The 25375-nt window shown below is 49.5% G+C and overlaps 1 protein-coding gene across 4 annotated transcripts in view; it reads left to right on the plus strand.

Moving 5' to 3' along the window:
• Positions 1 to 25375, plus strand: part of SLC6A9 (solute carrier family 6 member 9) — a 224919-nt gene that overhangs the window by 72385 nt on the left and 127159 nt on the right. The window contains exon 1 of one of the 4 annotated variants that reach the window (XM_069735855.1): positions 5118 to 5133. The exons of the other annotated variants lie outside the window; for them this stretch is intronic. The gene's annotated coding sequence lies outside the window, so the exon portion shown is untranslated. Of the gene's footprint in view, positions 1 to 5117; positions 5134 to 25375 lie in introns of those variants that run through there. 4 annotated transcript variants of the gene reach the window in all.

Here is a 25375-nt window from a genome sequence, read left to right on the forward strand (position 1 = left end):
ATTAGCTCCAATTGTTAGCGGACACCATGTCGCGTTTAGAGAGCCCCTGTGTGCCTATGCATTGGAGCTCCCCCACAAGTGACCCCATTTTGGAAACTAGACCCCCCAAGGAACTTATCTAGATGCATATTGAGCACTTTAAACCCCCAGGTGCTTCACAGAAGTTTATAATGCAGAGCCATGAAAATAAAAAATAATTTTTCTTTCCTCAAAAATGATTTTTAGCCTGGAATTTCCTATTTTGCCAAGGGTAATAGGAGAAATTGGACCGCAAATGTTGTTGTCCAGTTTGTCCTGAGTACGCTGATACCCCATATGTGGGGGTAAACCACTGTTTGGGCGCACGGCAGGGCTCGGAAGGGATGGCACGCCAATTGGCTTTTTAAATGGAAAATTAGCTCCAATCATTAGCGGACACCATGTCACGTTTGGAGAGCCCCTGTGTGCCTAAACATTGGAGATCCCCCACATATGACCCCATTTTGGAAACTAGACCCCCAAAGGAACTAATCTAGATGTGTGGTGAGGACTTTGAACTTCCAAGTGCTTCACAGAAGTTTATAACGCAGAGCCATGAAAATAAAATAAAAATTTTATTTTCTCTAAAATGATTTTTTAGCCTGCAATTTATTATTTTCCCAAGGGTAACAGGAGAAATTTGACCCCAAAAGTTGTTGTACAGTTTCTCCTGAGTACGCTGATACCCCATATGTGGGGGTAAACCACAGTTTGGGCACATGTCGGGGCTCGGAAGTCAAGTAGTGACGTTTTGAAATGCAGACTTTGATGGAATGCTCTGCGGGCGTTACGTTGCGTTTGCAGAGCCCCTGATGTGGCTAAACAGTAGAAACCCCCCACAAGTGACCCCATTTTAGAAACTAGACCCCGAAAGGAACTAATCTAGATGTGAGGTGAGCACTTTGAACCCCCAAGTGCTTCACAGAAGTTTATAACACAGAGCAGTGAAAATAATAAATACGTTTTCTTTCCTCAAAAATAATTTTTTAGCCCAGAATTTTTTATTTTCCCAAGGGTTACAGGAGAAATTGGACCCCAAAAGTTGTTGTCCAGTTTCTCCTGAGTACGCTGATACCCCATATGTGGGGGTAAACCACTGTTTGGGCACACGTCGGGGCTCAGAAGGGAAGTAGTGACTTTTGAAATGCAGACTTTGATGGAATGGTCTGCGGGCGTCACGTTGCGTTTGCAGAGCCCCTGGTGTGCCTAAACAGTAGAAACCCCCCACAAGTGACCCCATTTTGGAAACTAGACCCCCCAAGGAACTTATCTAGATATGTGGTGAGCACTTTGAACCCCCAAGTGCTTCACAGACGTTTACAACGCAGAGCCGTGAAAATAAAAAATCATTTTTCTTTCCTCAAAAATGATGTTTTAGCAAGCAATTTTTTATTTTCTCAAGGGTAACAGGAGAAATTGGACCCCAGTAATTGATGCCCAGTTTGTCCTGAGTACACTGATACCCCATATGTGGGGGTAAACCACTGTTTGGGCACACGTCGGGGCTCGGAAGGGAAGGAGCACCATTTGACTTTTTGAATAAAAGATTGGCTGGAATCAATGGTGGCGCCATGTTGCGTTTGGAGACCCCCTGATGTGCCTAAACAGTGGAAACCCCTCAATTCTAACGCCAACACACCCCTAACCCTTATCCCAACTGTAGCCGTAACCCTAACCACAACCCTAACCGCAACACACCCCTAACCACAACCCTAACCCCAACACACCCCTAACCCTAACCACAACCCTAATTCCAACCCAACCCTAACCCTAAGGCTATGTACCCACGTTGCGGATTCGTGTGAGATTTTTCCGCACCATTTTTGAAAAATCCGCGGGTAAAAGGCACTGCGTTTTACCTGCGGATTTACCGCGGATTTCACCTGCGGATTCCTATTGAGGAATAGGTGTAAAACGCTGCGGAATCCACACAAAGAATTGACATGCTGCGGAAAATACAACGCAGCGTTTCCGTGCGGTATTTTCCGCACCATGGGCACAGCGGATTTGGTTTTCCATAGGTTTACATGGTACTGTAAACCTGATGGAACACTGCTGCGGATCCGCAGCGGCCAATCCGCTGCGGATCCGCAGCCAAATCCGCACCGTGTGCACATAGCCTAATTCTAAAGGTATGTGCACACGCTTCGGAAAACGCTGCGGATCCGCAGCAGTTTCCCATGAGTTTACATTTCAATGTAAACCTATGGGAAACAAAAATCGCTGTACACATGCTGCGGAAAAACTGCACGGAAACGCAGCGGTTTACATTCCGCAGCATGTCACTTCTTTCTGCGGATTCCACAGCGGTTTTACAACTGCTCCAATAGAAAATCGCAGTTGTAAAACCGCAGTGAAATGCGCAGAAAAACCGCGGTAAATCTGCCATAAATCCGCAGCGGTTTAGCACTGCGGATTTATCAAATCCGCTGCGGAAAAATCCGCAGAGGACCAGAATACGTGTGCACATACCGAAACCCTACCCCTAACCCTACCCCTAACCCTACCCCTAACCCTAACCCTAGTTCTAACTCCAACCTTAGTGAAAAAAAAAAAAAATATTTATTTTATTATTGTCCCCATCTATGGGGGACAAATGGGGGGGGTCATTTACTGTTTTTTTATTTTGACCACTGTGATAGATTATATCACAGTGATCAAAATTCACATTGGAACGAATCTGCCGGCCGGCAGATTCGGCGGGCGCACTGCGCATGCGCCCGCCATTTTGGAACATGGCGGCGCCCGGGGAAGAAGACTGACGGACCCCGCCAGGATCGGTAAGTATAAGGGGGGGAGATCAGGGCACGGGGGGGCGTCGGAGCACGGGGGGGAGGGATCGGAGCATGGGGGAGAGTGATCGGTGTGCGGGCGGGTGGATCGGTGTGCAGGGCGGGTGGATCGGTGTGCAGGGGGGGTGGATCGGTGTGCAGGGGGGGTGGATCGGAGCACGGGGGGGTTTGATTGGAGCACGGGGGGGTTTGATTGGAGCACGGGGGGGTGTGATTGGAGCACGGGGGGAGCGGACAGGAGGACGGGGGAGCGGAGCACAGGACGGAGGGGAGCGGGCCACAGATCGGGGGGCTGGAGGGGGGCGATCGGTGGGGTGGGGTGGGGGCACATTAGTATTTCCAGCCATGGCCGATAATATTGCAGCATCGGCCATGGCTGGATTGTAATATTTCACCATTTTTTTAGGTGAAATATTACAAATCGCTCTGATTGGCAGTTTCACTTTCAACAGCCAATCAGAGCGATCGTAGCCACGAGGGGGTGAAGCCACCCCCCCTGGGCTAAACTACCACTCCCCCTGTCCCGGCAGATCGGGTGAAATGGGAGTTAACCCTTTCACCCGATCTGCAGGGACGCGATCTTTCTGTGACACAGCATATGCGTCACAGGTCGGATTGGCACCGACTTTCATGACGCATACGCTGTGTCACAGGTCGGGAAGGGGTTAACAAGTTGAACTTTGAATGTTCTAAAAGAATCCATAGCCTTAAACTGTATGATCCATATGAGTGGTAGACAGTATTAGTAATATTTCCGGGACTCATCACCCGTGTATTCGGAGAGTGGTGGCAACGTGTATGAGTGGGTGTGTTGCCTGGGTAGTTGTGTGATTTATGCTCCCATTACAGCATAGGACAGAGGTTGATTGCTGGTCTGAGAGAGGGGAGATAGATTAACACTTGCAGGCACAACCCCCAAGTCATGTGCTGAGAGCGGGTACGTGACAAATTAGTGACAGCACAGAGTGGGATCCATGACACCATTCTTTTGGTGACTTGAAGGTCGTTTAGTCGTTGTCATGCTGAAAGGTGAAAATCCTCCTCCTTTTCAGTCTTTTAGCAGAGGCTGGGCGGTTCTGACGTAAAATTGACTAATATTTGTTCTGTTCATAATTCCCTCCCCCTTGTCTAAAGCCCCAATTTTTAGTTGCTGAAAAATATCCCCAAAGCATAATGCTGCCCCCACCATGCCTCACTGTGGGGATGGGATCTTCTGTTGATGCGCTGTGTCGGTTTTGCACGTTTGGAATTCCGGCCACAAATTTCCGCCTCGGTCTCATGAGACAGACCTCGTTTCCCACATGTTTGTGGCCAATGTGATGGGGGTTTGGGCAGAATATCGCTGGCCTGAATATTTGGCAATGAAGTCTCTGTCTTCCCCCCCGACCTCGCAGGCTGGAGATATGAAGAATACAGGAGATTGTGGTTACATGCAGGACACAACCAGGACTGGTCAGAGATTCCTGCAGCTCCTCTAATGTTGCTCTCGGTCTCTTGCAGTATGTTACGTTGTGTAGCCCAAGCCCCGTAGCCAAACTGCGGCTGATTTGCTCTCACTAAATGGATTACGGAATGATGTGAGAGCTGCTGCTCTAACGTCCACTGGGTTGCAGTTTGGTTCTAGGAAAGTAGGAGTAAAGCAGATGCTGATTTTAGACTTCTTGATCACTTTTTCTCAGTGTGCATAAGATCTGATGCCTTTTGGAGACTTTTTCATTCTCCCGACTGACAATTTTTCACACTAAGATTCTTTTGATTTGCTGTCAGCTGTTTACAGATCAGGAAAATCCTCCCAGAGCAGCGACCCTTTCTCTGGGGTTAATCAGAGTCTCTGTAATGATGGCGAATGAGCGCTGGCTACTATGTAACATGGGGAAATATGATTGGCTGATTCTGAGCACAACCACAGCCCTGATTATACGAGGGTGTGCACACTTATGCAACCCCAATATTGTAGTTTTGTTGTTTTTATTTCCCCCTTCAAAATATGTGTTTCTGAATGGATTTGTACACCTTAATCTTGCCTTGCGCAGGCGTGTACTATGGAGGACAGAGAATGAACTTCAACCCAATATTGCAGCCAGCATGCAGCCAGTGGGTAAGGAAAGGGTGAATCAAACACCCGAAAACCTCGCCCCTATGGCTGAAGATTGTTCCCTCCAAATTCAGGTGACTGTGTCCCTTTAAGAGGTTCCTTGTGGTGTATGGGCTGTGCTGCTTCTTGTTATCACACCCTTCCATTATATAAATCTGTGTCTGCTTCCCTCCATGCCAGCAATAGAATCTTCATTCTGTCCCTGGCGTCTGTGGAGGAGGTGTTCTGGTAAGTCGATGTATTCATTTTCAGATTGTTGTATGCAGTTTTGCCGGATCCGTTTTTTTCAAACTTCGCTGGATTATGCCTGACGGCAAAAAACTGATGTGTGAAGGGGCTAATTCTGCATTGTAGTCACAGCCACGCCCGCGGCCTCAATCTGCTTCTTTGCGCATCCTGGGGGACACATGGCGACCCTCACATGTGACACCGGTCACTGCCTCAGACCATCTAAATGCATCAAAGGCAAGAAGAGCAATCTAGCAAACAGCAGCCGTGAGAAGTACAAGAGACAAGGGGGCATTGACCTCCCCAGGGAAAAGTCCCATGTCACCAGCCACCGCGCGCAGGACTCTGGCCCCCGGGTCCTGGCAGGGTGGGCACTGAGGACGGACGCCGGAGGTGGCTGCGGCAGATGGATGTTAAAGCCGCATATGGCGCAGTCAGTAGACTGGATCACATCAGGGTCATTCTCTGAAGGTGAAATATAAAATGATGTGTTACTGCGGGTAAGGAAAGGGTGAATATCCGTATGGGGAACTGAAAAAAGGTAGATGGTGAGTGATCCACTGGATCGGATCGGGGCTCCATATATGACTGCACCTGTATGAGCACTGAAGACGGGGATCCAAGGAGCTGCAAAGAAATACTGGTCACAGTGTCATGGACCGTACAGGATGCCTTGTGACATATTGGGGGGCATAGGATCTCTTATATATAAGGTGGGAGGCACAGGATTCCTTACGATATACTGGGGTGCATAGGATCTCTTATATATAAAAGTGGGAGGCACAGGATTCCTTACGATATACTGGGGTGCATAGGATCTCTTATAAAGGGAGGCACAGGATTCCTTACGATATACTGGGGTGCATAGGATCTCTTATAAAGGGAGGCACAGGATTCCTTACGATATACTGGGGTGCATAGGATCTCTTATATATAAAGGTGGGAGGCACAGGATTCCTTACGATATACTGGGGTGCATAGGATCTCTTATATATAAAAGTGGGAGGCACAGGATTCCTTATGATATATTGGGGTGCATAGGATCTTACAGCATTCAGTGCCGGTAATGCCCGCTATTCTTTGGAAAGTGGACTGTTGTATGTGGTTTATTCTGGGACATACCTGAGCACGAAATTGAAGCTGTTGTATAGATTTTTTTTTTTCTCCCCACCATGGATACTAACATGGAAGAAACAGCAGATCTGGATGGACACACGGAGGCTTCATGTGGCTTATTAGCAGGCAGAGAGGGAGCTGCTGAGTTTCTCAATGACTGCAATTACAAGACTGTGGAGACCTGGGTGTCGTAACCAGTGCCTTCCCCCCTCCCATCAGTCCCGTAATCAAACACACACAGTCCTAGGTGGGTTGAACAGGTCGGTCACAGTTTATTAATTAAATAATCGGAGAAAGGGCAATTACATATCGTAACGAGCGGCTCGCGCCGAGCTCCTGTCCGTGATCGACAGGGGAATTGGCCCAAAGAGCGGTTACGACCTTTGCCCTCCTCCGCTTTTTCCGCTGTGACTTAATAAAGGTTACCAGGGTTTAGTTCTATCAACATACGTAATAATTTTTTTTTTTTTTTTTTAAACTTACAACATAATTCACACATTTACATTCTCCTGCGGGTTAGTATCATAATTAGCCTTTAAAAGGGAGGGTGGGTGGGACAAAAGCTTCCAGGTGTCCTGCCGAGAGTGAAAGAGAAAGTTCTCGGCCGGACACCTGGATTTAACCCCTGTAGGAGTGGCCGTAGGACCCCTCCCCTCTAGTGCCCACTGGCCGGCTGGGGGTCTTCCAATTAATGCATCACTAAGGGGGGGGGAGTGATGCTAGGGGGGAACTGGCACAGACCACCTTTACGTGCAGCTCTCTGTGTGCTCCCCAGTCAGAGACGCGCACCTTAATCAGTACCGCGTCTGCCAGACTGTGGAGACCTGGGTGTCGTAACCAGTGCCTTCCCCCCTCCCATCAATCCCGTAATGAAACACACACAGTCCTAGGTGGGTTGAACAGGTCGGTCACAGTTTATTAATTAAATAATCGGAGAAAGGGCAATTACATATCGTAACGAGCGGCTCGCGCCGAGCTCCTGTCCGTGATCGACAGGGGAATTGGCCCAACGAGCGGTTACGACCTTTGCCCTCCTCCGCTTTTTCCGCCACGGAGGATCCCGTGTATTATCTACGCGGGACTCCGACCCCACCCCTCGATGTTAGGGCCTGTTCAACCCCATCCTGTAAACCAGACAGAAAAATATCGAGGCCAATGTCCGTTAGGTGAACTCCGTCCGGTCTTAGTTGTGGCGTGTTATCCCCTTGTAACGGGAGGTGACGAATCACGATACCGCCTCTTCCTCTCACATATTTTCCCATCCGAGCATTGAATTTACCCCTTGTCCGTTCTATGGCTCTTTTATCTCTTGCTCTTCGCCAGACGGCCCGTGGTGTTATATCCGACCACACCAGGATCATGTTCCTGTAAAGACAGCTGAACCAATCCATATCCGTTGTCACCCATTTGTACAATTCGGCCACCTTTTGTATCCATATCCGTTGTCAACCATTTGTTCAATTCGGCCACCTTTTGTTTGCCAAGGTCATTGCCACCCGTGTGTACCACCATTACCACAGGGCTTTCCGCCCTCCTTGCTATGCCAACCATCTCCTTGAACACCTGTTTCCACTGGAGGCCTCTGACACCCCTCCATTTAACTTTTATGCCCGGGAGGTAAAGATTTGTTCCTCCTGGCCGCAGTTTGGCCCTCTCCTTGGCCCAGTAAACGTAGGAATCTCCTACAACCCAAACTTCAACCCCTGTAAGAGACAACACATGTTAATTAAGCAAGTCGGGTCTTATGTATCTGGCGAAGTATGCGGACTTCCAGCGACCCATTCTCTGCGCCTCGGCCTCTGACACTCCTGCCTTAGCTGCCGCTGTGGCCGCCCCTATGCGGAACGAATGTGTTCCGTACTCCTTTGGATTAGCGCCGGTTTTTCCCAAGCATAGCTTGAACATTGCCTGGAATTGGTACTTGGTCAGAGGGGACATGTCTTTATGAGTGAAGAAAAAATCTACCAGCGTGTCTTATCCCGGCGTATCTTCTAACCATTTTTAGCGGACAAGCTGGGCCATCTGTAGAGTTAACTAGGACCCATGTGCCCCTACCGGTGGGATAGCATTTGGACTTTCGAACCCTGATGCGCAGGGCGTCGCTGCATATATGCGCAGGGCGTCGCTGCATATAACTATGCCCTCATTAATTAGGCCTCCTTCCGACGCAGCAATCAGTTCCTGCAATAGTCTCAGTGAAATGGGGCGGCGACATTCCTGGCTTGGCTGAAGCCTTTTCCCACCTTTTATGGCTTGTCTTATGCAGAAGGACTTAGTTACGTCTACCCATCCCAATAGATGAAAGAAAATGCTAGCCCCGATAATTTCCGTAATAAAAATTCGTTTGTAACCGCGCTTCGTACTCCGTCGCATTCGTCGACTGGCCTACCAATAAATAAAGAAGAAATTTACTTTTACTGGGGATAGAAACCATGTTTCCCACTCTTCAGTGAAAGAGCTTAACCACTCAGCCATCAGCTGAACTGGCTGAATTAGTGAGCGCCACTCCTCCCAAGCCTTACCATACACCTGCTAGGCCCGGATTAAGGGCATCAATGATTGTCCACTGTATCCCACAGGGACAGTGGACACAGGATACCCAGGGGTTGCGCGTTGGGCTGCTGGATTCTGAAAGCCTGCCAATTGGAAAACAACAATGGGTTAATGATATTATCATCTACTTCCGCCACCACGGTGGCTCTACACCAGATATTGTTTTCAAGGCATATCATCGCTAGCCGGCGCAAGAGAGCGAGTATGGGCAAGGATGAAGAAGACATGTGATTTAAACTCTTCGCTGTTTTCGTATTTTTAGTTTGGAAACGAATGTTCATGTTTCTCAACTGATCGGCCCATATCTCCACCGCTGCTACTACCGCAAACAATTCCCATAGGGCCGGGTCTTGCCCCCACTTTGTTGTCGTCCAATTCTCTGGCCAACCAGATTGGCACTATTGTTTTTTATAGATTGTTGCAAAACCCTCTGTTTTGTTCCACCCTATTGTCAGCCCTAATTCTTTGCTTGTGATCTCTCTAACCATGACGCACGTGTGACCGTTGTACGATTGTAGGAACGTCTGCCATACCAGCAGATCTGCTTTTAGCGAACGAGTGAGCCTAATTCTATGGCCGTGCTGAGAAGCGCCTTTTGTTGCCAAAGATAGTCTGCGTGAGAATGCTCTGCCGGCCGGCATTACGCGGCAGGCGAACGTCAGTAAACCCGATAACGCCTGCATTTGCTGTAGGGTTACCTTCTTAACTTCGCGGAAGCCTTTCGACATTTGTTGGGTTTTTTGTATTCTATCCTCTGGTAAGCGGAACACCATCATGTTGGTATCTATTTCGTTGCCCAAGAAGGGCAATACATTACATGGACCCTCCGTTTTTTTTTTTGTTTTTTTTTGGTGACAATGGCACGCCGAATTTGAGTGAGATAGATTTGAATTTTTCTTGTAAATCGGAGCAGAGATTAAAATCACTGGGGCCGACGAACAGGAAATCGTCGAGGTAGTGAATTAGGGATTTACTGCCCGTTTCGTACTGAACTACCCAATCTAGGAAGGTGCTGAACAGCTCGAAATAGTGACATGAGATGGAACATCCCATCGGGAGGCACATGTCGAAGTAATAGTGTTGGTCCACTTTGCAGCCCAGAAGGTGGAAACATTCGGGGTGCATGGGTAGTAAACGGAATGCCGATTCAATGTCGGATTTGGCTAGCAGGGCGCCGGGTCCGGCTGCCCGGACTAGTTCTACCGCTGTATCGAAAGACACATACGAGACAGAAGCTTTTTCTGGGGAAATAGCATCGTTAACCGAATCGCCCTTTGGGTGAAAATGATGGATTAAACGGTATTTACCGGGTTCCTTTTTTGGTATGATGCCTAACGGAGAAATTGTAATGTTTTTGAAGGGGAGCGACTTAAAGGGGCCTGCTATTCTACCCAATTCTACCTCCTTCCCAATTTTTGTCTAAGAATTTTGGGAATTCGCGAGCCGATTTTAGGTTATCGGATAGGGTTGGCGTTCTTGTTAGCCTAAAGGGAATAAAGAACCCGTCGGAGAAGCCCGATTGCAGTTGCTGAGCCGCTTCCTTATTGGGGTAAAGCTTTAGCCAGGGGGCCACCCATAATACAGCCCAATACTGCGAAGGCCTGGAGCCAATTATTCATGGTTAATCCGATTTTTTTTATCTCCCCCTATCGAAACCCCTATCGTTAGCTTTATCCACCGTTTGTTGGTCCGCTGATAACAGCGACCATATGTCAATATAATTGTTGCTCCTGATTTTCTGTCTAATTTCCTGATCTATAGTTAAAGCTATTTTTGATCCAGATCTTTGTTCACCACTTATCCGTTTGGATGTGATAGTTGTAGGCGTAACTCCTTTACCGCTGAAGTTAGCTCCATTTCTTTTATGTTAACCCTGTAACGTAAGATTTCCTCGTTACCCTTGCGCTGTGCGCTGTGTGACTCTGGACGAGTGTGCTCCGATCCTGGAGGAACCCCCGCAGATGTTGAAGGGGGGATGTCGCAGGACGGGGAAACTCTGGCTCCCGCTACAGCGAGGGATTGGCCGATGTGCTGGCCGATGCACTGAATATCGTGCGTTGGAGCCCGATTACTACCACATAGTGGCGGATTAATGGCTCTGTCTTCAGCGACTGCATTGCAGTTGTCGTGGCTGGAAGCCGCGGGGGATTGTTCTTCCCTGGCTGGTTCGCTACCCTTGGAACACTCACCGCTGCGTGATTCTGGACGAGTGTACACCGATCCTGGAGGAACCCCCGCAGATGTTGACAGGGTGATGTCGCAGGACGGGGAAACTCTGGCTCCCGCTGCGTGGTGGTTGTTGTGGCTGGAAGCCGCGGGGGATTGTTCTCCCCGGCTGAAAGCCCTAGAGGGTGACCACGATTTAGAGGACTTGCCACGTGCACGATGACTCTTATCCGGACTTAGCGACACCTCGGACCCCTCGGATGTTGCTGATGACAGCCATCCTGTGGCCCGGGATCTGCGGCGGCTCCTATGGGAGCTGCGTCTGCGACGGTGACGGGAGGGGCGTTTAGAGGAGTGGCGGGAACGGCGACGGGAGTTATCCGCCGTTATTATGCGGTGCAATGGGGGGGATTCTATCAGTAGACAGAGGGGGATAATTGGCCGTAGCTGGTCCTGAAACGCTAATCGGAAGGGGGGGCGTCAGTAGGTAACCATATTCCTCCCCATTGCTGGGATTTGACGGGGCGGCGGTTACCGGATAATTTTTATTTAGGTTTTGGGCAGTGGGGGGAGGTGTGGATGTGTCTGTGCTTGGTGCGTTTACTGCGATGTCGCCGTGATTCCCGCTGCGCGGCTGTTGAGCGCCTTGCTCGGTCCCATGGGACCGAACAACGCGCTCTTCAGCCGCCCTGTGACCTCTCTGGCCTGACCCCTGATACCCCCGTACAGGCATCAGGGCTGCGTCTGCCGGGGGTAGGCTGGAGGTCAGACCAGGTGACAAATCAGCACGCTGATCGGTCGATTTCGACCGATCAGCGCACTGTGGGGAAAGTGAGGGATTAAAACCAGCCCCCAGGTTACCCCCTGCGGGCGGCGTATATGTGCCCGCAGGGAAGGCAACCGAGGACTGGCCAGCGCTGTGTTCAGCGCTCATCTGCGGTGACCGGAAGTGGCTGGGTGGGGACCGGAAGTGGCTGGGCGGAGCCTCCCAGCACTCCGAGCGGTGTCCGAGGCCTTCGGAAGAAGCCTGCAGCTGCGAGGCCCCCCCCCCCTCCCCGACCTGGAGCCGCTCCGGGGCGCGGGGTAAGCGGGCGGATTGCCTGCCACCCGGCGCCACCACCGGCCTCTCCGGAGCGGCCGGGGAAGGGGGCGACGCCGGGCGCCGCCCGATGAAGCCCCGAACAGCCGGGACGGAGCCACCGGCGCCGGCTGCCCATCGCCGCCCTCTGCCCCCACCGGAGTCCGGACCAGAGCCGGCGAGGAGATGCCGGCCACCCTCCGACGGGTGCGACGCCCGGCTCTACCCCGCCGCCCTCGAGAGGCCCCCAGACCATCTACAGCCGAGGGGCCCGGCACCGACAGCGGCGCAGAGAGGGGCCCCTGCCCAGCGATCGGGGCCGGGCCAAACGACGGACCGCAGGGTGCTGGTGCTCCCGAAGGTATTGGAGGTGAGCTGGGCCCGATGGCGGAGGGGTGAGGGAGAACAGCCGGCAGCAGAGAGCCTTCGCACATGGCTCTGTACAGCTCCGACCTCCAACCCGTCGGGAGCCGGCGGGCTGGCACGCAGCGGGGGTGACCTAGGCCTAGGGCGGGGGGGGGACCCGGAGACGCAGGCGTGAGGGAGGACAAATTTTCTGGACCGGATAAGGGAACAGTGAGCAGGGGGTCAGGAGAGGGCACAGGGAGGTGAGCCCTGCTGCCTATGAAAACGGCTTGAAGCCAGAACTCACCTTCCTGCACCGCTCTCTTCAGCAGGGCCTCAACAAGAAGGGGGTCCGACATCACAGCAGGGACAGACAAAAGCTTCCAGGTGTCCTGCCGAGAGTGAAAGAGAAAGTTCTCGGCCGGACACCTGGATTTAACCCCTGTAGGAGTGGCCGTAGGACCCCTCCCCTCTAGTGCCCACTGGCCGGCTGGGGGTCTTCCAATTAATGCATCACTAAGGGGGAGTGATGCTAGGGGGGATCTGGCACAGACATTCTTTACGTGCAGCTCTCTGTGTGCTCCCCAGTCAGAGACGCGCACCTTAATCAGTACCGCGTCTGCCAGGACGAACTAGAACTGATAAGTACAAAATCTTTGGAATCCAAGATTTATTCTCTAGCTGAGAGAGAAATCAGGCTGTATTGGACTATTAAATCATTAAAGTCATCTGCTGAGTGCAATCGTGTGCCAAGAGGTCTTAGGCCTGTCCCACATGTCCAGATCATTCCGGTAGCGGAAAAATCGGTACCGGAATTGTCCGTGTGCTTACGTAGCACATCAGTGTGGCACACGTGCGGCAGCCGTGTGCTGACTGGGGACCACACGGACAGTGCAGGAGACAGCGCTACTGTAAGCGCTGTCCCCTGCATGCGGTGCTGAAGCCGGTATTCATCCCTTCTTCCCAGCAGCGTTCGCTGGAGAGAAGAAATGAATAATTTTTTTTTTTTTTTTGTCCCCCTCCTGCCTCCCATCCCCTGTGCGCCCCAACCCCCCCTGCTTGCCAGGAAATACTCACCGACACCCAGCTCCAGCGATGTCTCCTCTCAGCGCCGGCAGCAGGCCTTGTGTGAGCGGTCACGTGGTCCCGCTCATTACAGTGAGGAATTGAGGAATATGCGCATATTCCTCACTGTAGTGAGCGGGACCACGTGACCGCTCACACAGCACAGGCTGCAGCTGCTGAGAGGAGACATCGCTGGAGCTGGGTGTCGGTGAGTATTTCCTGGCAAGCGGGGGGGGGGGGGACGCACAAAATTTATTTTTAAGGGGAAAGAAAAAAAAAATTATTCATTCCTTCCCTCCAGCGAACGCTGCTGGGAAGAAGGGATGAATTCTGGCTTCAGCACCACAAGCTGGGGGGGCAGCGCTTACAGTAGCGCTGTCTCCTGCATGGCACACAGACTGCACACGGACAGCATCCGGACCCATTGACTTTCATGGGTCTGTGTGATCCGTGCGCTCCCACGAACACTGACATGTCTCCGTATTTTTCAAACACACAAGGTCCGTGAAAACACGCTGACATGTGCAGAGACACATTGATTTTAATGTGTCTACGTGTGTCAGTGTCTCCGGTACGTGAAGAAACTGTCACCTCACGTACCGGAGCCACTGACGTGTGAAACCGGCCGTAGAGTGTATAAAGAAATTTCACAATTCAGAGATGATCTGAGTTTTCAAAAAGCGTGGGAGCAGATACACCTACAATGTTCACAAAACTTGTTGCAATTAGTAATATCGCAAAATGAAAAAGACTATAGCAGCTTATGTGAACAATTGGACAAATCAAAGCAAGAACTTTCCTCACGTATCAGAGGAGCAAAATAAGATTTTTTTTTTTTTTTTTTTTAAACTGGAGAAAAAAATTTGTTGTTCAAATGGAGACTAAAGAAAAGAAAAATTTCTCGAGATAAACGAGAATTTGAAATGGGACAGATTTTTTTCATGGAATAATAATAAAAAGACTTTTTTTAGAAACCGCCCAAAAAAATTTGTCAAAAAGCAAAAGTCGTCTTAAGATGGCTGGATAACGGATTCAAACTGGAGTGCGACAGAAGAACACACTGAGGTAAGGGCATCTACGTCAACCACCGTGGGAACGCCAATCCCTTTAAGGAAAAAAACAGAAGAGGGGGTCGAAAAAGCGCTATGAAAAAGCGCAAACAGGTTTCATGGAGGAAATAAAAAATGCAAAAACCGAAGAAAATACTTTTGAAGTCATTAATTTATCTAACAAGACGTTGACAACGGACCAAATTCGGGTTCTTTCACGGGGTTTAAGTTTTTGTTTACCCGAATATTTTGACTTATGTGACTTCAAAATTGATTTATTTAACCCTGCTGTTCTGTTGGTCAAAAATGACCGACTTTGAACTTCAATATTCTTTAAAATATTCAAGATGCGGCTCTGAAACCCGTGGCCGACCGACCCATCCTCATTTAAGTCAATCAACCACAAGTTTCAGAACCGCATCTTGAACACCCCAAAAAATACCAAAGTTCAAAATAGGTCTCCCCAGACCGAACAGAACAGCAGGGTTTTAAGAGCATTAGAAAATTACATCTTCACAAATTCTTTAGTAACAACAAAGAGGGAAATACATCCACCACCACTACGGAAACCCCAGCAACCATTGGAAGCCTAGGTTTTATGGCGTATCCAACAGAAGATGTACAAGATGTAGAGGATGCTTATTTATTGGCAAATTTAAATGACAGCAGTATGGAATCAGCAACCGTTCACACTTCGCCTAACGTAACGCAATCACTCGAGCCGTTTAAAGGAGGCATTAAGTCAAGCTTTTTACCGCCAACTTCACCAGGCAATGTGGAGGATTTATTCCACGATTTAATTTTAAAGGACGTTGATGCTATTTTGTATAGACAACCTGTTAAAAACCTCCCGCGGCATGAAGAGAGAGCCCTACGGGAAATTCAAAAATGGGACGACGTAATTATCAGAAAAGCTGACAAAGGCGGTAATCTTGTAATCCTAGATAAGGCATATTACATCAAAGAAGCCTTTTCACCTCGTTCAACCCGCGGTTATCATTGCAAAACCGACACTCACCGTCGGGCTTCGGCACGAGGATGATGGGGCTCGACATCCACTTTTTGACTTCTCAATCACCCCGAGGTCTAACATCCGAGAACTCTTCAGTGCCTGAGGTTTACCCTTACATGTGGCTCTGTCAACACGTCCTGCTTGACCACCTGCATATGCCCTGGCAACTCCGAGAACAGGTCACGGTTCTTCTGCAACAGTTTCCGACTCTGGACCGGCATTAGAGTCTCTGCAACGGTGACATCTTCCACTGTGGCTTTGGGGCTGTCTCCCAGGCAAGTGGTTTCTAGGACTCCCTATCTCGTCATGGCTTGAGCAAGTTCACATGGTATATTTGGTGTGGCTTCCGTCAGCCTGACTCGTGTACCTTGTGATTCACCTTGCTCAGTTTTTTCACCACCTTGTCTGGGCCTTGCCACTTGGCTCGGAACTTGTTCTCCACCCTGGGAATAAGCACTAGCACGCAGTCCCCGGGCTGGAACTCCCTCTACCTCTGCCTGCAGAATATGCTCCTTCACGACGGGCATTATTGTCACCATCCTCTCTGTAGATACAGTGGACGCCCACATATTTCCCTGGGATCAACTGGTGGGGGTGTATGGCCCTTATCAGGATCACCAAAATCCTTGAGTCCAACAGTCCTGACACCAACACCCCATTTATGGTCACGGAACATGACTGCGGCCCCTCTCCGGGCTAATAGTCCACACTGCAAGTGTGGATAAGCCTAGTACGAGCGGCGCCCGCCTAGGCTACAATCCATCTGCTCAAAAGACAACGGACAACGGGCTGCTATGTATGAAGCACCGTGACGCCGCCAGCAGATCAGGTCTTTACTGTAAGCCTTTTGCAATCCCTCAATAGCTCTCTTGGTCCTCGGAGTCCCCCCCCCCCCCCCCCAGTGGTGGCTCTGCTACCCGTCTTTTGGGACTCCCGCTGGGTACCCCAGTATGGAGATGCACCACCCACCCAGCTTCCTTAGGGATTTCTCAACCACCTGGTACCTTTCTACTAGGCCGACCAGGTCATCCGCATTTCAGAGATTCCCCTAGGGAGTGGATAAATCTGTCCATTACAACCCGCTCCACCATTTGGGCTGGGGTGGAGGCCTCCGTCTGAAACCATTTCTGCACCAGATGCAGCAAATTGAACATTTGGGAGCGAGGAGGTTCATCACCGCAATAAGCCCAATGATGAACCCTTTGCGCTCGGACAGACAGTCGCCCCTGAGCATGCCAGTATCTCAGTTTTTAGTTTGACATATTCCTGGGCGTCTTGTAAGGCCAGGTCATAATAAGCCTTCTGGGGCTCGCCAGTTAGATAGGGGGCCAGCACCTCCGCCACCTGGTCTCGCGGCAGTCTCTCTCTCTCCACTACACACTCAAAAACATTCAGAAATGCCTCTACAGCATCACCCGCCATCATTTACTGCATCGCTCATCTTACTGCCTTCCGGACGTACGTGTCGTCACCTGGACTTGTGGAATGGGCTTCCGGTCTCCCACGAACTGCCTCGGCAAGGAACTCAATCTGCTGCTTCTGTTGTCTGAACTGGTCCTGATGGTGTTGTTGGAGCTGCTGATGCGGTGGCATCTGCTGGGTAAGCAACTTGCTTGTCTCCTGATGTGTCAGCTGTTACTGCTAACGTCGTCCGCTGCTTGTGGCCTCCTTTACCCAGGACATGCGGTTTGACCACAGCTGCTACTGGTGTTCCTGGAACGTTGCCCACATTCGAAACACCACTTGTGGTAGTTCAACTCACTCGGCGGTACACGGAGGTAGAAAACCGGAACACTGTCTCTTTGAATCAACGGTTGGTTTATTATATGGCGGCATAAACCAAATTTGAAGGGGAAATTAAACACAGCCCTTCGGGCAAAAACAGGAAAACCACAAAGAAAACAAAATACTGTAACGAGAGTCCATACTTTTGCGAGTAGCAGCCCGCTTTGCAGCAACACTGGTTCAGCCTTTCCTCCTAAGGACACAAACCACTGAAGGTCCTCCCTCCAGTCCTGCTGAACAAAGACTGCCCTATTTTAGCTCTAGACCGTGTAACTCCTCCCACATGTGACTCCACACATGATTGTCACATCACACAGGTACTGTCAGCACATGGCAGTGCCGGCTCTGCAGGTGAAGATAAGGTGGACACCCTCCCAGCCACTCTATGGATGTCCACATGAAACCAGCCCATTTATGCAACTTAGCTTAATCCTCGCAACACTTAGTGTGCTGGAGGAAAATACTCGGGGTTTCACATCACTGACGCCATTAAGTGCAGTGACACATATCTCCCCTCCAGTACTCTGCCAGTGCCTTTGTCACAGCACACACAGTGACTGCACCAGCAGAATAGTGCATGCAGCTCTGGGGTATAATGCAGGAAGTAACTCAGGATCAGTAATGTAATGTATGCACACAGTGACTGCACCAGCAGAATAGTGCATGCAGCTCTGGGGTATAATACAGGATGTAACTCAGGATCAGTAATGTAATGTATGTACACAGTGACTGCACCAGCAGAATAGTGCATGCAGCTCTGGGGTATAATACAGGAGGTAACTCAGGATCAGTAATGTAATGTATGTACACAGTGACTGCACCAGCAGAATAGTGCATGCAGCTCTGGGGTATAATACAGGAGGTAACTCAGGATCAGTAATGTAATGTATGTACACAGTGACTGCACCAGCAGAATAGTGCATGCAGCTCTGGAGTAGAATACAGGATGTAACTCAGGATCAGTAATGTATGTACACAGTGAGTGCACCAGCAGAATAGTGAGTGCAGCTCTGGAGTAGAATACAGGATGTAACTCAGGATCAGTCATGTAATGTATGTACACAGTGACTGCACCAGCAGAATAGTGAGTGCAGCTCTGGAGTATAATACAGGAGGTAACTCAGGATCAGTAATGTAATGTATGTACACAGTGACTGCACCAGCAGAATAGTGAGTGCAGCTCTGGGGTATAATACAGGAGGTAACTCGGGATCAGCAGTGACTGCACCACTCTTTCTTCTGCGCACTGATTACTTATATAGATGTGATTTGACGTGTGATCAGTGTTATGTTTTGGGTCATTGGTGGATTGATCGTCTGATCTTCACGTGCTCGCCTGTTTTCCAGCCATAACGCTTTCTCATTTGTTGGGATAACATTTGCACAGTTGTTTCATGGTTTGGGCTCTTTTGCTCCAGTGTTGGGGGTCCATATTCTCGTTATTAGAACCCAGTACCTCCTTCTGTGAGTTGTTCTTTGGTGAGGAGCATGTGTAGCTGGCCCAGACCTCCTCTCCCTCCTCCATGGGCTTGTTGACTCTCTTCTCAGGAACACATATGGTCTACTTACTGATGAGTCGCTCGGTGGACGGCTCGTTTGTGCTTCACTTGGCTTTTGGACGTGTTCTCTCGAGAGGGCACTTTGTAGCTACGCACGTGGTAACAGCTGGGTCCCTCCAAGCCAAATTCTGCAAATATGTAGAGAAATAGAACTGGAAAGAGAGGACGGCCAGATCTGTCAGGGCGGACATGGTGGGGGGCTTGGTAGAGGGTCTCTGGATGGGGCGATCATGACTCATCCTGTGTTCTACCAGATAAACCTTTGATGAGCGGAGGGGCATCGACCTTCTGCACCATTGGCCGTAGCATCAATGGCGCATTCAGCCTGAGAAATAAATGCGTACATCGGGTAGACAGCGGGAGCGGGGCCATTTGGTCCCCGTCTGTTCGTGTTCTATATTTACTATATTTCAGACCTCGCCTGATCTCTGCCATTTATCTCACAAGTTCCAGGAGACATTTCATGTTAACTGTGTGCGGCACAGATTAGTGAGGCTGTGTGGGGTCTCACTCATTATTGGGTCCTATTATGTGTTGGGCTCCATCTCTAGTCACGTTTCTACTATGTTCTGTGTGACTCTTCTGTGAAATCCTCTGTCATTTCTCCATCTTATGCCAGTAAACCTTCGTCGTTGTTCTCTGCGGCGTCTGGGACTGAAGATGAATCAACGTGACCCCACCATGGATCACCTCCGAGTATCATTCTGCATCCCCTCTAATGTGACCACCGCAGTTTGTGAATTATCCAGATGTCTATTTTCAGTAGGTGAAGAACCATAGACTGATGTCCTAGGAGATGGGAAAGTTGACTCTTGGTATTTTTGAATGGCTGCTGTTCGCCTCTTAGATCAGCTCCTTCAAGGTGTTGTCTGCTATCTTTGCAACACAGGGACGCCCTGTTTATTGTGTGAGACTGAAGAAGGACCCCGTGACAGTGGCCCATAGCGTGTGCTGTCTACATAGACTTGTAGGAACTCCCGGCAGCCGGATGAAGCACCTGAACTCTCCATCTCACCTTGGGAACACGTCACCTGTATCCTCCAAAGTCATAGGAAAGGGAAGCGTTGGGCCATCCCCTGTCCTGTCGTTATGTGCTGGACTATCCCGTGGCCTGTATAACCGCACCGTACTAGTGTGAGACCTGCAAGCTACGAACCTGTGGACATCGCTCCGCACCTTCCTGGTTCTGATGGATTCCGGCTCCTCAGGCGACTTGTCTTGTCACTCGTGTCCTCTGCTCCCAGGTCGGATGCGTAATATTTCGATCTCCCTTGCTAGTGGTGATGGCAGCGACACATGTTTAGGATTCACATTCCCCAAATCTATTGAAATCAGCAGATTGATGGATTTGGTGCTGGATCAGATCATTAATTTTAGCTTGCGCTCCTGTAATACATGTAGGTAAAAACAACCTCCCTCCATTTTGCTCCTTGGCGAATATATCGGCCTTAGTGCCATCAACACAGTAAATGTTTGCCTGGGTACTTGGTTCTCTTAGCGAAGTCATATCTGGGGGCCACGGTGTAATCGGGTGTGTAATAAATGGAGAACAGGGCGAAGCAGCTGGATTCCCTCTAATGAGACTTCATTAAAGGCAGCAGCTGACATTGTGCTGTGCCCTCCACAACTGGAGCTTAACCCTTTACTGAGTGTCCGTGCAAGCCACAGTGGCTCCAACAGTCATCGACATACAAAGGGGCCATCCGGGAGGGTCCTAACACAATCCTAATGACACAGGACCCCAGAAATGTCCAGCGTCGTCATCAATAACCACAGAGCGTGGTATCGTTGATGTCTACACAGCCGCAGGCCCAAGTCTGAGGCTGACTCCTCATCACCTACACTGTGTTATTAGGGTAGGCTGGAGTTACACTAGCGATATAAAAATCAGTCTGATTTTGATGCAGGAGAGTTGGACGAGGGTCATGCGAGTGTCATGTGTTTTTTGTGCGAGTACAATCTGACTTTTCCCACCAAGCATCCTATTTACATCCCAATGCTGCGCAATTTACATACGACTGCAGTGCAATTTTTAACATGAGCTTTTACATAGAGGAATTCTATAACTCATTTACACATCATTTTAAAACGAAATAGTCACGATAATGTGAATATGCCATGTTTGAGTCTGCCTAACTTTACAAGACACACGCTGCGGGCTATTCCGACCCCCCTCTGTCTTCTCTTCTGCCTGCTGCTATGTGTGTGTGTGAATCCTAAACCTCTCATTTCCCCCCTCCCAAAAGAATTGTTATGGTCCTTGTAGCTGCAGCAAACAATCCTCCCATCTAGTACCAGCTAAAACTGGTATAAGACCCTTCCACACGGCAGGGATTTCTTTGTTCTATTATAGTGATATATTGGGCCACCAATTTGGGCTAGAAATATAAGGAGTACATATTACTGTCAATCACTGTAAGGGCTAGCAGCTAAACGCAACGAGTGCAAATTGCGGATTTCTCCTAAACAGAGCGGAATAGCTAGCCCGAGTTTAGACTCATTGTGAGTATTATAAGTTTTCGTACCAATATGTGCACCCTGGCAGGTAGGGGAAGGTGCAGCTAAACCAGCCCCTTTAGTGATGTCACAACCCTACAAGTATAAGTTACTGCCAGTCAGCCCAGCCTTCAGTCTTGCCTGAAAAGCTGTTGCACCAGGACCCTCTGATGAATTGGGATGTCTGGCAACTCCCACCAGCATGGTTAGGTAGGATGATCTAAGCAACATGCCTTAGATTCCAATGACATACTGATAGGGAATTTAGATTGTGAGCCCCAACGGGGACAGTGATGATAATGTGTGCAAACTGTAAAGCACTGCGGAATATGTTAGCGCTATATAAAAATGTGAGTGTTTATCTTTTTGAATCCCTGTGTTTTGTAATTGCTTTGTACATACTTTGTCTCATATTGTAAAATCTTTTTATACCTTCTTTAAACACTGCCTACCTTTTGGAGTATAAAATTACTAGTTGTCTCTCTATGCTCTATAACAAATTTTTTCACATGCCTGAAGTTAATTGCGCTACTAATTTGGGTTGGCTTGAACCCCTCTGTGGAGGAATCTGAGCTGGTGGCAGCGAAGTGTGTTGTGGGCTAGGTGGGTGCCGCTGGCAGCGACGGAACAGGGTTTTAAAGGCTATTGTCTGGCTGCGGACTGAGCATTTATAATTCCCTTGCTGCAGTGTGCCTGCTAGCCTGTCCACAATGAAGTGGTCTGTCCGGCGACTAATTATCCCAGGTGTAGTTCCCTGACTGACCTGTGAGGGTAGGGGGGGCGTCAGAGAGCTGCAAGTTCCAAAGTGGAACTGCAAAGCGAGATCTACATAAATCCCTGCAGTTCGTGACATATTGTAGCAGCAGTGGGATACCTAAAATAAGCCCCTGCGGTAAATTGATAGGTCAATAGCCTTGTTTGTGTTTTCATCACATTGTAGCAGTGGTGGGATAACTAAGATAAGCCCCCTGCACATGTGATAGTCGTATGTGTGTGTATGTGTAATATATAATGCACACAGCGCCTTGTGAAAGTGTTCGGCCCTCTGGAACTTTCCAACCTTTTCCCACACATCAGGCTTCAAACATAAAGATATCAAATGTAAATTTTTGGTGAAGAATCAATAAGTGGAACACAATTGTGAAGTTGAATGAGATTTATTGGTTATTTTAAATTTCTGTGGAAATTCCAAAACTGAAAAGTGGGGGGTGCAATATTATTCGGCCCCTGTAACTTAATACTTTGTTGCGCCCCCTTTTGCTGCGATTACAAGTCTCTTGGGGTTTGTCTCTATCAGTTTTGTACATGTAGAGACTGAAATTCTCGCCCGTTCTTCCCGGCAAACAGCTCGAGCTCAGTGAGGTTGATGGAGATCGTTTGTGATCAGCAGTTTTCAGCTCTTTCCACAGATTCTCGATTGGATTGAGGTCTGGACTGTGACTCGGCCATTCGAACACCTGGATACGTTTATTTCTGAACCATTCCATTGTAGATTTCGGTTTATGTTTGGGGTCATTCTCTTGTTGGAAGACAAATCTCCGTCCCAGTCTCAGGTCTTTTGCAGACTCCAACAGGTTTTCTTCAAGAATTGTCCTGTATTTGGCTCCATCCATCTTCCCATCAATTTTATCCATCTTCCCAGTCTCTGCTGAAGAAAAACAGGCCCAAACCATGATGCTGCCACCACCACGTTTGACAGTGGGGATGGTGTATTCAGGGTGACGAGCTGTGTTGCCTTTACGCCAACATATCGTTTGGCATTGTTGCCAAAAAGTTCGATTTTGGTTTCATCTGACCAGAGCACCTTCTTCCACATGTTTGGTGTCTCCCAGGTGGGTTGTTGCAAACTTTAAACGACACTTTTTATGGATATCTTTGAGAAATGGCTTTCTTTTTGCCACTCTTCCATAAAGGCCAGATTTGTGCAGTGTACGACTGATTGTTGTCCTATGGACAGACTGTCCGACCTCAGCTGTAGATCTCTGCAGGTCATCCAGAGGGATCATGGGCCTCTTGGCTGCATCTCTGATCAGTCTTCTCCTTGCTTGAGATGAAAGTTTAGAGGGACGGCCGGGTCTTGGTAGATTTGCAGTGGTAGGATGCTCCTTCCATTTCAATATGATCGCTTGCACAGTGCTCCTTGGGATGTTTAACCCCTTAGCGACCGCCGATACGCCTTTTAACGGCGGCCGCTAAGGGTACTTAAACCACAGCGCCGTTAATTAACGGCGCTGTGGAAAAAGTAAATAGCGCCCCCCAGAGTCGGATTTTCTCCGGGGTCTCGGCTGCCGGGGGTAGCCGAGACCCCAGAGAACATGATTCGGGGGTTTTTTTTACCCACCCCGCATTTGCGATCGCCGGTAATTAACCGTTTACCGGCGATCGCAAAAAAAAAAAAAAAAACGCGATCTCTTTTTAATTTCTCTGTCCTCCGATGTGATCGCAGGACAAAGAAAAGGGGTCCCAGGTAGCCCCCCAATACTCACCTATCTCCCTCGGTGCTCCTCGTGGCTCCCGGTGGGCGCCGCCATTTTCAAAATGGCGGGCGCATGCGCAGTGCGCCCGCCGGCCGGCCCCGCGAGAATCTTTGGGGTCTCGGCTGCCGGGGGTAGCCGAGACCCCAAAGAGCATGATCGGGGTCGGTTTTACCGACCCCTGTTTTGCGATCGCCGGTAATTAACTGCTTACCGGCGACCGCAAAAAAAAAAAAAAGTAAAGTGTAATTCTCTGTCCTCTGATGTGATCGCACATCAGAGGACAGAGAAATAGGGGGATTCGGGGACCTTATCATACTCACCTGTGTCCCTGGATCCTCCTGCTGCTCGTCCTGGCCGACGGCAAAAGAAAATGGCGGGCGCATGCGCCGTGCGCCCGCCATCTGTCTCCATCTGCCGGCCGGCAGGAGAACAGCAGTTGGGGCTAGGGTTAGGGCTAGGGTTGGGGCTAAATTTAGGGTTAGGGTTGGGGCTAAATTTAGGGTTAGGGTTGGGGCTAAATATAGGGTTAGGCTTCTTTCACACTTCCGTCGGTACGGAGCCGTCGCAATGCGTCGGCCCGACATACCGACGCACGTTGTGAAAATTGTGCACAACGTGGGCAGCGGCTGTAGTTTTTCAACGCATCCGCTGCCCAATCTATGTCCTGGGGAGGAGGGGGTGGAGTTACAGCCACGCATGCGCGGTCAGAAATGGCGGATGCGACATACAAAAAAACGTTTCATTGAACTTTTTTTGTGCCGATGGTCCGCCAAAACACAACTGATCCAGTGCACGACGGACGCGACGTGTGGCCATCCGTCACGATCCGTCGGCAATACAAGTCTATGGGCAAAAAACGCATCCTGCGGGCACATTTGCAGGATCCGTTTCTTGTCCAAAACGATGGATTGTGACGGATGCCAAACGACGCAAGTGTGAAAGTAGGGCTAGGGTTAGGGTTGGGGCTAAAGTTAGGGCTAGGGTTGGGGCTAAAGTTAGGGTTAGAGTTGGGATTAGGGTTGGTATTAGGGTTAGGGTTGGCATTAGGGTTACGCTTGGGATTAGGGTTAGGTTTGGGATTAGGGTTAAGATTAGGGTTGTGATTAGGGGTGTATTGGGATTAGGGTTAGGGTTGAGATTAGGATTAGGGATGTGTTGGATTTAGGGTTTTGATTAGGGTTATGGTTAGGGTTGACATTAGGGTTGTTTTGGGGTAAGGGTTGTGATTATGGTTAGGGTTAGTGATTAGGATTATGGATCAGGTTGGGATTAGGGTTAGGGGTGTGTTGGGGTTAGGGTTGGAGCTAGAATTGGGGGGTTTCCACTGTTTAGGTACATCAGGGGGGTCTCCAAACACGACAGCCAATTTTGCGCTCAAAAAGTCAAATGGTGCTCCCTTCCTTCTGAGCTCTGACGTGCGCCCAAACAGTGGGTTACCCCCACATATGGGGCATCAGCATACTCGGGATAAATTGGACAACAACTTCTGGGGTCCAATTTCTCTTGTTACCCTTGTGAAAATAAAAACTTGGGGGCTACAA

The sequence above is a fragment of the Ranitomeya imitator genome, chromosome 8, assembly GCF_032444005.1.
Source record: "Ranitomeya imitator isolate aRanImi1 chromosome 8, aRanImi1.pri, whole genome shotgun sequence".
NCBI classification, from domain to species: domain Eukaryota; kingdom Metazoa; phylum Chordata; class Amphibia; order Anura; family Dendrobatidae; genus Ranitomeya; species Ranitomeya imitator.